We start from the raw sequence: 13,305 nt of genomic DNA, 5'->3' as shown, positions 1-13,305 counted from the left end.
TACAAAGAACTGATGATGAAGCCTATTACCTATAAATTCACAGGGAGGCCAGGTGGATGGGCTCAAGATAAAGAATGAAAAAATACATTTTTGGACATGAGCAATGTGGAGATTTATTTTGTTTGACTGAGGATTTGTTATGGGGTTTTTCTTTTGTTTCCATACTCTACCCCCAGGATAAAAGTAAAAGGGAGAAATCCTTTTTAATTTTAAAAATAAAATGATTTTTAAAAATTCAAAGTATAATATAATCAAGAACCAGCCCCTTAGGCAGAAAGATCTGGAATCCAGTCCTTCTTCTGACACATGGCTGTGATCTTGTTAAAGTTACTTACCCTGTCAGTGTCCCAGACAACTAATTCCCTAAGAATTTTTTTCACTGTAAGTTTCCTATACCAGTGAAATCATGGGTCCAGCCTAAATGAAAGAAAGAAACATCTAAAAGCCATAGTGCCATAGGGCATTGGATACAGGATCTGGCATCAGGAAACTATGAATTTGAAGTCTGCATTTATTCTTACTTTCTGATCCTAAGGAAATCATTGTTACTGTCCAAGTCTCCAACAGTTCTTGGAGATAACACACTAAGAGAACTACTTCATCATACAAAAATTCCAAACCAAGAAAATCCTAAGAGACAATGTGACAATGTGACAAATACATAGAAATGTGGAAAGACTTGTATGAAGGGATTCAGATTGTAGAAAATTGAAATTAAGAACATATTATATACAGTGGTCACTCCTGAAAGGCCACATTTTGCTATAGATAAAGCATTGATTGAGTTGAGAATCAGGAAGAAAATGGTTCAAATCTATCTCAGACACATATTAGGTTTGTGACCCTGGATAAATCACTTAACCTCTTTCTTTTTTTTACTTTTTTCTTAATATTTTAAGGGGTTTTTTTGCAAGACAATGGGGTTAAATGGCTTGCCCAAGGCCACACAGCTAGGTAATTATTAAGTCTGAGGTCGAATTTGAACTCAGGTCCTCCTGACTCCAGGGCCAGTGCTCTATCCACTGCCCCACCTAGCTGCCCCACTTAACCTCTTTCAAATTCAGTTTTCTCATCTTTAAAGTGGAAATAGTAATAGCAACTACTTCAAAGGGTTGTTGTGAGAATCAAATGAGATAATATATGTAAATGTTTGCAAGCCTTTGAAGTACTTTAAATAAATGTTAGTAATTATTATTAATGCTATTAAATAATAATAACAATGGCAATAAAATCCATAAAAATGCATAAATGAGGGGAGATTCAGAAGTTATAGTAAAAACAAATAGGATTATTCATGTACCATTTTGTTAAAAAATTACTATATGTTTTAAAAACCAAATAGTAATTAGTCAGTGATTTCATGTGCAATCTCTTTGTTGTTGTTGTTCTTGTTTGTGCATTCAAAACCTGGTTATTTTTCTTTTCATGTATTTTTTTCCTTTTTGTGAGGCAATGGAGTTAAATGAAAAAAAAATGGTTATTTTAAATGTATATCTGATATATGAAAACTTGCATAGAACTTGTGAATAGATATATATATATAAAATTTAAATTAAAAAACAGGAACTCATTTTGAGGATTCAGAAAATAGAATTATAGTTATAGATTTGAATGATTAGGAGCAAAAATAATAGACCCAAAACAATATTTCCTCCTTGAATGAACTCAAACTTAATGATTCCTGGGCAGGTGATAGGGAGGGAGGAAAAGAGATTTTCTCCCAGGAAAATGTTAAGGAGAATATGTTGATGGGGGAAATTTTTGAAAATAGAAAAACAACAAAGATTCCAGATATAATTTTGCTAGAGATAGCTTATGTATTGTGGGAAGAGTTCATTGTAGATTCATTGAAATGACCTAACTTATCCCCACAGTACACAAGATGAAACACCTTTACCCTCTCTCTGCAGAGATGTGAGAAACTACAGGTTCAGAAAGTTTAATACACTGTTCTATGAAGATGATTTGTCTATTGATTTCTTAACTTATTTTTATTTCACAAGAGAGTTCAGCTAGGCTAGTAAATCAGGAAATTACTGATATATGAAAAACATTAGTAAAACATTAGGAGAAAGAAGGAAGACAGGAAGGAAGAATCTGTAAACTGGTCCAACCATTCTCAATAGCAATTGGAGATTTTTATGCTATAAAAAAGAAAGAAATGTAGGAAGAAATGAAGCAGCAAATAGGATTTAAAGTCAAGATAGATCTGGTTTCAAAACCAATACAACCAAAATTAGAAGGAAAGCAGAAAACTGGGGAACAATTTTTATATCCATATCTTTGATAAAGGCCTCAAATATATAATTGATTCAAATTTATATGAATACAAGTCACTGCTCAATTGATAAATGGTCAGATTGTGAAAAGGCAGTTTTCAGACAAAGACATATGAAAAAAGTTCTAAATTACTACTTTTTGCAAGGCATTGGGGTTAAGTGACTTGCCCAAGGCCACACAACTGGGTAATTATTAAGGGTCTGAGGTCAGATTTTAACTCAGGTCCTCCTGATTCCAGGGTGGATGCTCTATCCACCTAGCTGTCCCTCTAAATTACTATTAGTTAGAGAACTCTGAAGTGCCCCCTCACACCTATCAGATTGTCTAAAGACAGAAAAGAAGAATGATAAATGCTGGAGGGAAAGTGGGAAAATTGGGACAGTAATGCATTGTTGGTGAATTTGTGAACTGATTCAATCATTCTGGAGAGCAGTTTGAAGAATTTTATGCTATAAAATAAAAGACTATAAAATTGTACATGCCCTCTGATCCAGCAATACCACTGCTAGATCTGTATCCAAAAGAGATTTTTTAAAAAGCAGGGGTAAGGAATTATTTGCATAAAAATATTATTAGCAATTTAACAAGTTGAAACAACTTTTCAACTCAAGAAATCTTGGAGGAACTTCAGAAAAGGCCTATCTCATATGGGTAAAGGGGGTAGTGTGGCTTAGAATAGGCAGGAGAGCTGGGAAACCAGTTTTAGAAGGCTTTTAGTCATGGTACAACTCTGGTCCCAACTCAGTAAGCCAGCAATACAAGAGGTAAGTAGTGAGGGTCCCAACCCCAGCTTGGCAGGTGATGTTCAAACCAGGTGTAGCAGGTAGGACTGGATGGAGCTGCCCTAAAGCAGGGAGAAAACTGCAAGCACCTGAGAAACCAGAGCAGAAAGCCAGGGATCAGATTCCCCCAACTCCTAGCACAAAAAAACTTGGAACTATAGCCTTGGGTCCCAGGAGCAAACTCAACTATCAAAATGAACAAAAAAAAAGACACTAAGCATAGAAAACTACTGTTCTGGTAAGAATGATAAAAACACCATCTCAGAAGAGAAAAGCCATGACAAAATACCTATATATGAAGCCTCAAAGTATTAATAGCTCTCAAAAAGATCTCTTGGAAGAATTAAAAAAAAGGATTTTCAAAACCAAAGAAGAGAGGAAGAAGAAAAAACATTGAGAAAAGAAATGAGAGTCATGCAGGAGAATTATGAAAAATTGACTGAAAAAAAACCTTTTTTTAAGAAAGATTTTATTTATTTTGAATTTTACAATTTTTCCCCTAATCTTACTTCCTTCCCCCCCACCCCCCACAGAAGGCAGTCTGTTAGTCTTTACATTGTTTCCATGATATTCATTGATCTAAGTTGAATGTGATGAGGGAGAAATCATATCCTTAAGGAAAAAAAATAAAATATAAGAGATAGCAAATTTACATAAAAATAATATTTTTAATTAAAGATAATAGTCTTTGGTCTTTGTTCAAACTTCACAATTCTTTCTCTGTATACAGATGGTATTCTCCATCACAGATATCCCAAAATTGTGCCTGATTGTTGCACTGATGGAATGAGCAAGCCCATCAAGGTTGATCATCACCCCCATGTTGCTGTTAGGGTTAGTATTTTTCTGGTTCTGCTCATCTTGTTCAGCATCAGTTCATGCAAATCCTTCCAGGCTTCCCTGAATTCCCATCCCTCCTAGTTTCTAACAGAACAATAGTGTTCCATCACATACATTTACCACATTTTGTTAAGCCATTCTCCAATTGAAGAACATTCATTTAATTTCCAATTCTTTGCCACCAAAAACAGGGCTGCTATGAATATTTTTGTACAAGTGATGTTTTTACCCCTTTTTCATAATCTCTTCAATACCCAGTGATGGTATTGCTAGGTCAAAGGGTATGCACACTTTTGTTGCTCTTTGGGCATAATTCAAAATTGTTCTCCAGAAAGGTTGGATGAGTTCACAGCTTCACTAAAAATGTGTTAGTGTCCCAGATTTCCCACATCCTTTCCAGCATTAATCCTTGTCCTTTCTGGAAAATAATACCTTTAAAACTAAAACTGATCAACTGGAAAAAGAAAACAGCTCATTTAATAGTAAAATTAACCAACTGGAAAAGGAGGAAACACAAAAACTAACTGAAGAAAATGAAACCCTAAAATTTGATTTTATTTTTTACCCTTGGCTACAGGCAAAAAGCAAGTTTCAATATTCACTTCCAAAACCTTGAGTTCCAAAATTCTCTCCTTTCCTCCCATCCTACTCCCCCTCATTGAGAAAGTAAGTTCTTTGTGATGTCTTTAGGATAAGTAGTATTCTTTATCATAAGTCCTTCAGAGTTCTCTTGGGTCACAGCATTGTTGAGAAAAAGTGGGTCATTCACAGCTGATTATCCTGTAATATTGCTATTACTTTGCATACAGCACATTTTCCCTTACATCTGCTTCAGCAATTTTTTTTTTTACTGAGAGCATCCTGTTCATTATTTCTCATAACAGATAGCATTTCATCTCAATCACATACCACAATTTGCTTAGCCATTCCCCATCTACTGGGCATCCCCTCAGTCCCCAACTCCCTGGCACCAGAAGAGAACTGCCAAAAATATCCCCATACATATAGGTTCTTTTCTTCCTGTATTTCATATCTTCTAGAAAATATACCTAGCAGTGGCCCTGCTAGGCTAAAGGGTGCCAAGTCTGGTTTTTAAGATATTATTTTCTGTTGTGTTTCTGTTCCTTTTCCTAAGACTGGAGTCCCAGATTGTGACCCAGCTTGGAGTATAGGTAAAGCAACAGAGTCCTGCACTAGGGATAGCAAAGAGACCTTCCCTGACCCCCTTACCATCTGTGGGCTGAGAACTCTAGAAGCAGCTACCCCCTGGTAGCTGTCCTCTGGGGCCAGGTCTGCACTGAGGCCTGCACTGGACTGGGGTCCACTCTCACACTGGTATGAGTTTTCCTGCTGACCTTCCCATTGGCAATCTCTGGACCAAGAAGTCCAGAAACCATCACTACTGCCACAAATCCAGGTACCCTGCAGTCTGTTCTTGGATGGTTGGAGTAAGTTTGTTCCAGTGTGGGCTTGGATATAATGCAGGCCCTTAACAACCTAGTGCAGCAGACCCTACCTGCAGTTCTTCCAAGCACTCCTCTCTGCCCTAAAACTGTGAGGAGGGTCCCTGCTCCACTGCAGGCAGTAAGATCTGTTGTACTTCTATTCCTTTTCCTGAGACTGTGGTCCCTGACTGTGAGCAGATCTGCATGTGGCCAAGGCAGCAAAATCCTACCTCAAGTATATCAAAGAGACCGCTATAATTTCCTTCTGACCCCCTTACAGTTCATGGTCTGAGAGCTCTGGAAGAGCTCATTAACTCTCAAGGTCTACTCCTGGTCTACTGGAGTCAGATCTCTGCTGCTGAGTCCTGTGCTCCAATCTCACCCATATACAGAGTTTCCTGTTGACATTTCAAGTTTTACTGAGCTGAGAGGTCTGGAAACTGCCACCACTGCCACTGAGCCAGTCCCTTCCTGGATGGGTGGGGCCAGTTTGCTCTAGCACTTTCTAACCCTGTTGGCCACTGACCCTTCCCTAGGATCTTGTAAGTTGTCTTGGGATGGAAAATTGTTTCACACAGTCTTTTGTGAGTTTAGTCACTCTAGAATTTGGTTAGATTCAATATTTAAAGGTATTTGAAGTAGTTTGGGGGAGAGCTTGGGAGAGTCTCTGCCTTGACTCCATCATCTTGACTCCATCCTCTAAAAAGATAAACTTTCAATGAAATAAAGGTCTTTCACACTTACCTGATAAGAGACCAAAATTGAAAAGAAAGTTTGAGTTTCAAGGACAAGACTCAAGAGATTCATAAAAAGGAAAAGGGAAAGAAATATTAGTCAATAAGACTAAACTATTTACATCCATACACAGGAAGACAATATTTTTAACTCTTGAAAACTGTATTTTTCTTAGAACAGTTGAAAGTGGCATACTTAGACAAAGGATATAGGTATAAATCAACTGTGTTATTATCAAACTTTTAGCTCTTGTGGGTTGTGGATATAAATTGATTATGATGTAAGGAGGATTATAGTTCTTGAGAAGTATATTTTTAATGGGCCAGTTGAGGGGAGTGTACTTGGACAGAGAGTATGGGTATGAAATGATATGTATTATAATGTATTAATGCTTAAAATCCTTGAGAATTGCAGTTCTATCAGGATAGTTGAAAGGAATATACTCTGACTGATGGTGTGATTATAAAAATAGCTATAAAACAATTAAGATTATCCTGGGAGAAGAAGGCATTATAGGATAAATAATAACAACATGGAAGAGTCACAAAGATCCTATTATAGTAGAGGAAAAGAAGGGAGGGTGTGAGCACTGAGTAAATCTTACTCTCAATAAATTTGACTTAAAGAAAGAATATCATACATTTCCAATTTATTTTAGAAATTTATCCTACTCCCACAGGAAGAGGTGGGGAAGAGGATATAAAAGAGAAGGAGGGTCTGACAAAAAGGGAGGGTAGATTGATGGAGGCAGCAGTCAGAAGCAAATATATTTGTGAAGAGGGATAAAGGGAAAGGAGAGAGAAAAGTACAAATGGGAGGGGGTAGAATGAAGGGAGGTACAGAGTTAGTAATTATAACTGTGAATGTGAATGAGAGGAACTCTCCCATAAAATGGAAGTGGATGACAAAGAGTAAAAACCAGAATCTTACAAAATATATTTTACAAGAAACACATTTGAAGTACAGAGATACATGTAGGATAAAGGTAAAAGACTGCAACATGATACATTATGCTTCAGTTGAAATTTTTAAAAGGAGGGGCTACTAATCCTGATCTCAGACAGAACATTAATTAAAAGGCATAAGGAGAGAAATGCAAATTAAAGCTTCTCTGAGGTACCACCTCATACCTCTCAGTTTGGCCAATATGACCAGAAAGGATAATGATCATTGTTGGAAGGACTGTGGGAAATCTGGGACACTATTACACTGTTGGTGGAACTGTGAACTCATCCAACCCTGCTGGAGAGCTATTTGGAACTACACCCAAAGGGCAACAAAAATATGCATACCCTTTGATCCAGCAATAACACTACTGGGTCTATATCCTGAAGAGATGATGAAAAAGGGTAAAAACATCACTTGTACAAAAATATTCATAGCAGCCCTGTTTGTGGTAGCAAAGAATTGGAAATCAAGTAAATGTCAATTGGGGAATGGCTTAGCAAACTATGGTACATGTATGTCATGGAACACTATTGTTCTATTAGAAACCAGGAGGGGGGCGGCTAGGTGGCATAGTGGATAAAGCACCGGCCTTGGAGTCAGGAGTACCTGGGTTCAAATCCGGTCTCAGACAATAATTACCTAGCCGTGTGGCCTAGGGCAAGCCACTTAACCCCATTTGCCTTGCAAAAACCTAAAAAAAGAAAAAAAGAAAAAAGAAACCAGGAGGAATGGGAATTCAGGGAAGCCTGGAGGGATTTACATGAACTGATGCTGAGTGAGTTGAGCAGAACCAGAAAAATACTAACCCTAACAGCAACATGGGGGTGATGATCAACCTTGAAAGACTTGCTCATTCCATCAGTGCAACAATCAGGAACAATTTTGGGCTATCTGCAAAAGAGAGTGCCATCTGTATCCAGATAAGGAGCTGTGGAGTCTGAACAAAGTTCAAGGACTATTCCCTTTAATTTAGGAAAAAACCAGATATCTTATTGTCTGATCTTGTTACCTCTTAGACTTCTCTTCAAGGTACAACATGGAAACAAAGTAAAGACTGACAGAGTGCTTTCCATGGGGGAGTGGGGGAGGGAAGTAAGATGGAGGGGAATTGTAAAACTCAGATAATATCTTTAATAAAAATAGGCAATGAAGTAATATCACTTAAATAAAATATTAACAAAGAAATTAAAGCAATTTAACACAAGGATAATATACTGTGATCAGATCGGATTTATACCAGATATATAGGGATATTTTAATATTAGGAAAATAATCAGCATAATTGACCATATCAATAGCAAAACTAACAGAAATCATAAGATTATCTTGTGCTTTTGTTCTGTCTGAGATCAGGATTAGTAGCCCCTCCTTTTAAAAATTTCAACTGAAACCTAATATATCCTGTTGCAGTCTTTTACCTTTATCCCACATGTATCTCCATACTTCAAATGTGTTTCTTTTTTTTATTATAGATATTATTTGAGTTTTACAATTTCCCCCCAATCTTACTTCCCTCCCCCCATGGAAAGCAGTCTGTCAGTCTTTACTTTGTTTCCATGTTGTACATTGATCCAAATTGAGTGTGATGAAAGAGAAATCATATCCTTAAGAAAGAAACAAAAAATACAAGAGATAACAAGATCAGACAATAAGATATCTTTTTCCCCTAAATTAAAGGGAATAGTCCTTGAACTTTGTTCAAACTCCACAGCTCCTTATCTGGATACAGATGGCACTCTCCTTTGCAGACAGCCCCAAATTGTTCCTGATTGTTGAGTCCTTCAAGGTTGAACATTGCCCCCATGTTGCTGTTAGGGTATATAGTGTTTTTCTGGTTCTGCTCATCTCACTCAGCATCAGTTCATGCAAATCCCTCCAGGCTTCCCTGAATTCCTATCCTTCCTGGTTTCTAATAGAACAATAGTGTTCCATGACATACATATACCACAGTTTGCTAAGCCATTCCCTAGTTGAAGGACATTTACTTGATTTCCAATTCTTTGCCACCACAAACAGGGCTGCTATGAATATTTTTGTACAAGTGATATTTTTACCCTTTTTCATCATCTCTTCAGGGTATAGACCCAGTAGTGGTATTGCTAGGTCAAAGGGAATGCTCATCAAATGTGTTTCTTGTAAAATTCAAAAATAAATAAACAGATAAATAAAATAAATTAACAACTTTAGCAAACTAGCAGAGATAGAAAGAAGAATTCCATTTCAAGTAAATGTAGGCACATAAAATATTTGGGAATCTACCTCCCAATATAAACCCATATATTTTCTCTTCCATTTGTAGTGATTCTTCTTTCACAACATGATTAATATGGGTTTTTAGCAGGGTTATAGATGTAAAGCCTAGATTACATTGTTTTCTGTCTGGGGAAGGGGAAAGAGAAGGATAGGAGAGAGAAAAAGGTAAAAAAAAATGTTGAAAACTACCATTACATGTTGGAAAAAGAAAGAAAGAAAGAAATGGAAAAAACCCCACAATATATAGTGGAGAGCAGTTGTAACTTGGATTAGGTAAGGGAGTTTTCTCATCAAGTTTTCCCTATACCTATAAAGTCACAGACCTGCCCCCATTTTATTTATAATTAAAGATGAGGAAACTAAGTCTCCCAAAAGTGAAAAGAATAATATAGGTGGTAAGAAACAGAAGCATGGTTTGAAATCAGGTCTTTCTCTCTCTCTCTCTCTTTTTTTTTTAGGTTTTTGCAAGGCAAATGGGGTTAAGTGGCTTGCCCAAGGCCACACAGCTAGGTAATTATTAAGTGTCTGAGGTCGGATTTGAACTCAGGTACTCCTGACTTCAGGGCCGGTGCTCTATCCACTGAGCTGCCTAGCCACCCCAGTCTTTCTCTTTTTGTATAATATTTCATTCCCCCCAATCATATTTAAAAACAACTACAACCATTCATTGTTTTTTGTCTCTTTTGAGTTCCAAATTCTATCACTCCCTCTTCTCCCCCTCCTTCTTGAGATGGTAAACAAACTGATATAGGTTATACATGTATAATCATATAAAATATATTATTTAGGGGCAGCTAGATGGTACAGCAGATAGAGCACTTGCCCTGGAGTCAGGAGTACCTGAGTTCAAATCCGACCTCAGACACTTAATAATTACCTAACTGTGTGGCCTTGGGCAAGCCACTTAACCCCATTGCCTTGCAAAAACCTAAAAAAAATTACTTAGTCATATTAGCCATTTTGTTGGAGAAAATATACTTCAAAAAAGAACATAGAGAGGGAGAGAGGGAGAGGGAGGAAAGAAGAAAGGAAGAAAGAAGAGAAAGAATAATATTCTTTGAACCTTATTAAGTCACCATCAGTTCTGAAGACAGATATCATTTTCTCATCACAAGTCCTTTGAGATTGTCTTGGATAATTGTTTAGCTAAAAGGTGGAAATGCATACAGGATTTACACATAAAGGGTGATACCATGAGGCAATTAGGAGAAAAAGGAATAATCTATCTGTCAGATTGATGGAGAGAGAAGGGGTTTATGACCAAATAAGAGATGGAAAATGTTACAAATTTCAAAATGGATAATTTTAACTACATTAAATTAAAAAGGTTTTGCACAAATAAAATTAGTGCAACTTAGATTAGAAGGAAAGCAAGAAGCTGAGAAAAAATTTTACAGCTAGTATTTCTGTTTAAGGACTATTTCTCAAATATGAAAAGAACTGAATCAAATTTATAAGAATACAAGTCATTCTCAAATTGATAAATGGTCTTTCAGATGAAGAAATTAAAGCTATCTACAGTCATATGACAAAATACTCCAAATCAAAATGGATAATATAAATTAAAGAGAAATGCAAATTAAAATGACTCTTAAGGTACCTACCACCCCACACCTTTCAGACTGACTAAAATGACAAAAAAAAGGAAAATGATCAATATTGGAGAGGAAGTGAGAAAACTAGGTCACTAATACAGATGGAGCAATTCGGATCTATGTTCAAAGGACAATAAAACTATGATCCAGCAATACCACAACTAGGTGTATATCCCAAAGAGATTATAAAAAAGAGGGAAAGACCTACATGTACAAAAATATTTGTAGCAGCTCTTTTTGTAGTTGCAAAGAATTGGAAAGTGAGGGGATGCCCATCAATCAGAGAATGCCTGAAAAATCCATTTTAATCATGTTGTGAAAGAAGATTTACTACAAATGGAATGATATATGATATATGAATATTATTGACTACTATTGTTCTGTAAGAAATGAGTTTCAGATACTCTCCCCTGATCTCTGGCTGCACTGGTTTCTTTCTGAAGCAGGTCTTCTCTAAGTCATCAATCAGCCTCCAGATCCTGGGCATGATCCTTTCATTACTGAACTGGGTAGCATCTATAGTGTCCTGTGCCTTGCCCATGTGGAGAATCACAGCTTTTATTGGTAATAACATCATAGTGGTCCAGGTGATATGGGAAGGCCTCTGGATGACTTGTGTGGTCCAGAGCACTGGCCAGATGCAATGTAAGGTGTATAATTCCATGCTGGCCCTGCCTCAAGACCTGCAAGCTGCTACAGCCCTCACTACTATCACTCTGCTATTGGGTCTGGTGGGCTTGCTGATCTACCTTGCTGGGGTTAAGTGTACCACCTGTATTGAGGACAAGAAGACAAAGGCTCGCCTAGTGCTGACTTCAGGAATCATTTTCATCATCTCAGCTATCCTGCTCCTGATTCCTCTGTGCTGGACTGCCCACATGATCATCAGGGACTTCTACAACCCTGCAGTGGCTGAGGCTTAGAAATGGGAAATGGGGCACAGCCTATATGTAGGTTGGGCAGGTGCAGGCCTTTTTCTACTAGGTGGGGGCTTATTATGCTGCACTTGCCCCTCGGGGAGCTCAAGGGGTACAAGCCATTATGTGGCTCAATACTCTGCTTCTGTTCCTCCTGCAGGCCCCCCCAGGTCCTTCTGAATACCCAACCAAGAATTATGTGTGAATATGGAAGGAAGGAGAGGGGAAGGAAGGGCAACAAATGACTCTCTGAGGTAAGGGAGGTCCTTTTTCCCCCTGCTTCCCTCTCAAGACAAATCTATAGGTGACCCTGTCAGTCTTGAGATTTTGGGGTTTTTTCTTTTTTTTTAAAGACTCCTTGGGTGACTGAACCAAGAAGATGACTCCACATCTCTTCCTGGTCTTTACTGCTGCTACTGATGCAAAGTCTTCCAGATATCCTTGAATACGGAGTAATAGAGATGTTGCCTAAGAGCTCCAGCATCTTTCCTCTGGATAATGTCATCACAAAGATCTATGCTATTTCTCTGTAAATGCTAGAATCCTCTGGTGTGGACTGAATTCTAACCCTCTCAAGTGCAGCATTCTCCAGTGTTGCTCTGTCGTTGCCATCCCCAGCTCCTTAGGAAAACAGAACCACCAAAATTCACTAGCCTTTCTTGGTCTCTATGGAAACTGTGATACTGTGATTCTTCTGGACTCCCAGAAGGCAGGAAAGGATCTCCCTGCTGACTTTTGCATCCTGCTTTTAAAAATCTTCCTAATCCAGAATCTAGCAAACACCTTCCCTTCCCTCCCACCATGCTGCTACCTTCCCTCTCTCTCTTTGTGGAGTTTCCCTTGGTTAGAGATTTTTAGAGAGTAAAGTATGTCTTGCTTTTAAAAAAAAAAGAAAGAAATGAGTTTCAGGACTTTAGAAACATTTGGAAAGACTTGCAAGAACTGAAGCTGAATGAAGTGAGCAGAATCAGGAAAACATTGTACACATTAACAACATTATTATGAAATGATCAACTATGGTGGCACAGCTCTTCTCAGCAATTCAGTGATCAAGGACTATCATGAGAGAGCTGTGATAGAAAATGTCATCAGCATCCAGAGAAAGAACTATGGAGTCTGAATGCAGAGAAAAAAATCAGTATACATTCACTTTTTAAAACCTTTTATATTTTTTCTTTCTCATGTTTCCCCCCTTTAGTACTGATTCCTCTTTCACAACATGACTAATATAGAAATATGTTAAACATGATTGTACATCTTCTACATATATATAAGGAAAGAAAAATGTGGAACTCAAAAGCTTGCAAAAGGATAAATGCTGAAGACTATCTTGGCATGTAATTTGAAAAAATTAAATTACATTTTAAAAATTAAAAAAGTGACCAGAACCAAGAAAACATTGCACACAGAAACAGTAGTATTAAGTAATGAATAATTGTGGATATCTTAGCTAAACAATAATCTAAGACAATCTCAAAGGACTTATGATGAGAAAATGATATCTGCCTTC

At 37.4% G+C, this 13,305-nt stretch overlaps 1 pseudogene; it reads left to right on the top strand.

Moving 5' to 3' along the window:
• LOC141512025 (claudin-6-like) overlaps positions 1-12,000 on the top strand; it is a 32,398-nt pseudogene extending 20,398 nt beyond the window's left edge.
• The last annotated feature ends 1,305 nt before the right edge of the window (positions 12,001-13,305 follow it).

This window comes from Macrotis lagotis, chromosome 2 (genome assembly GCF_037893015.1).
Source record: "Macrotis lagotis isolate mMagLag1 chromosome 2, bilby.v1.9.chrom.fasta, whole genome shotgun sequence".
In the NCBI taxonomy this organism is placed as follows: Eukaryota; Metazoa; Chordata; class Mammalia; order Peramelemorphia; family Peramelidae; genus Macrotis; species Macrotis lagotis.
The sequence above is the reverse complement of the archived record's forward strand: the minus strand, read 5'-3'. Positions and strand labels throughout refer to the sequence as shown.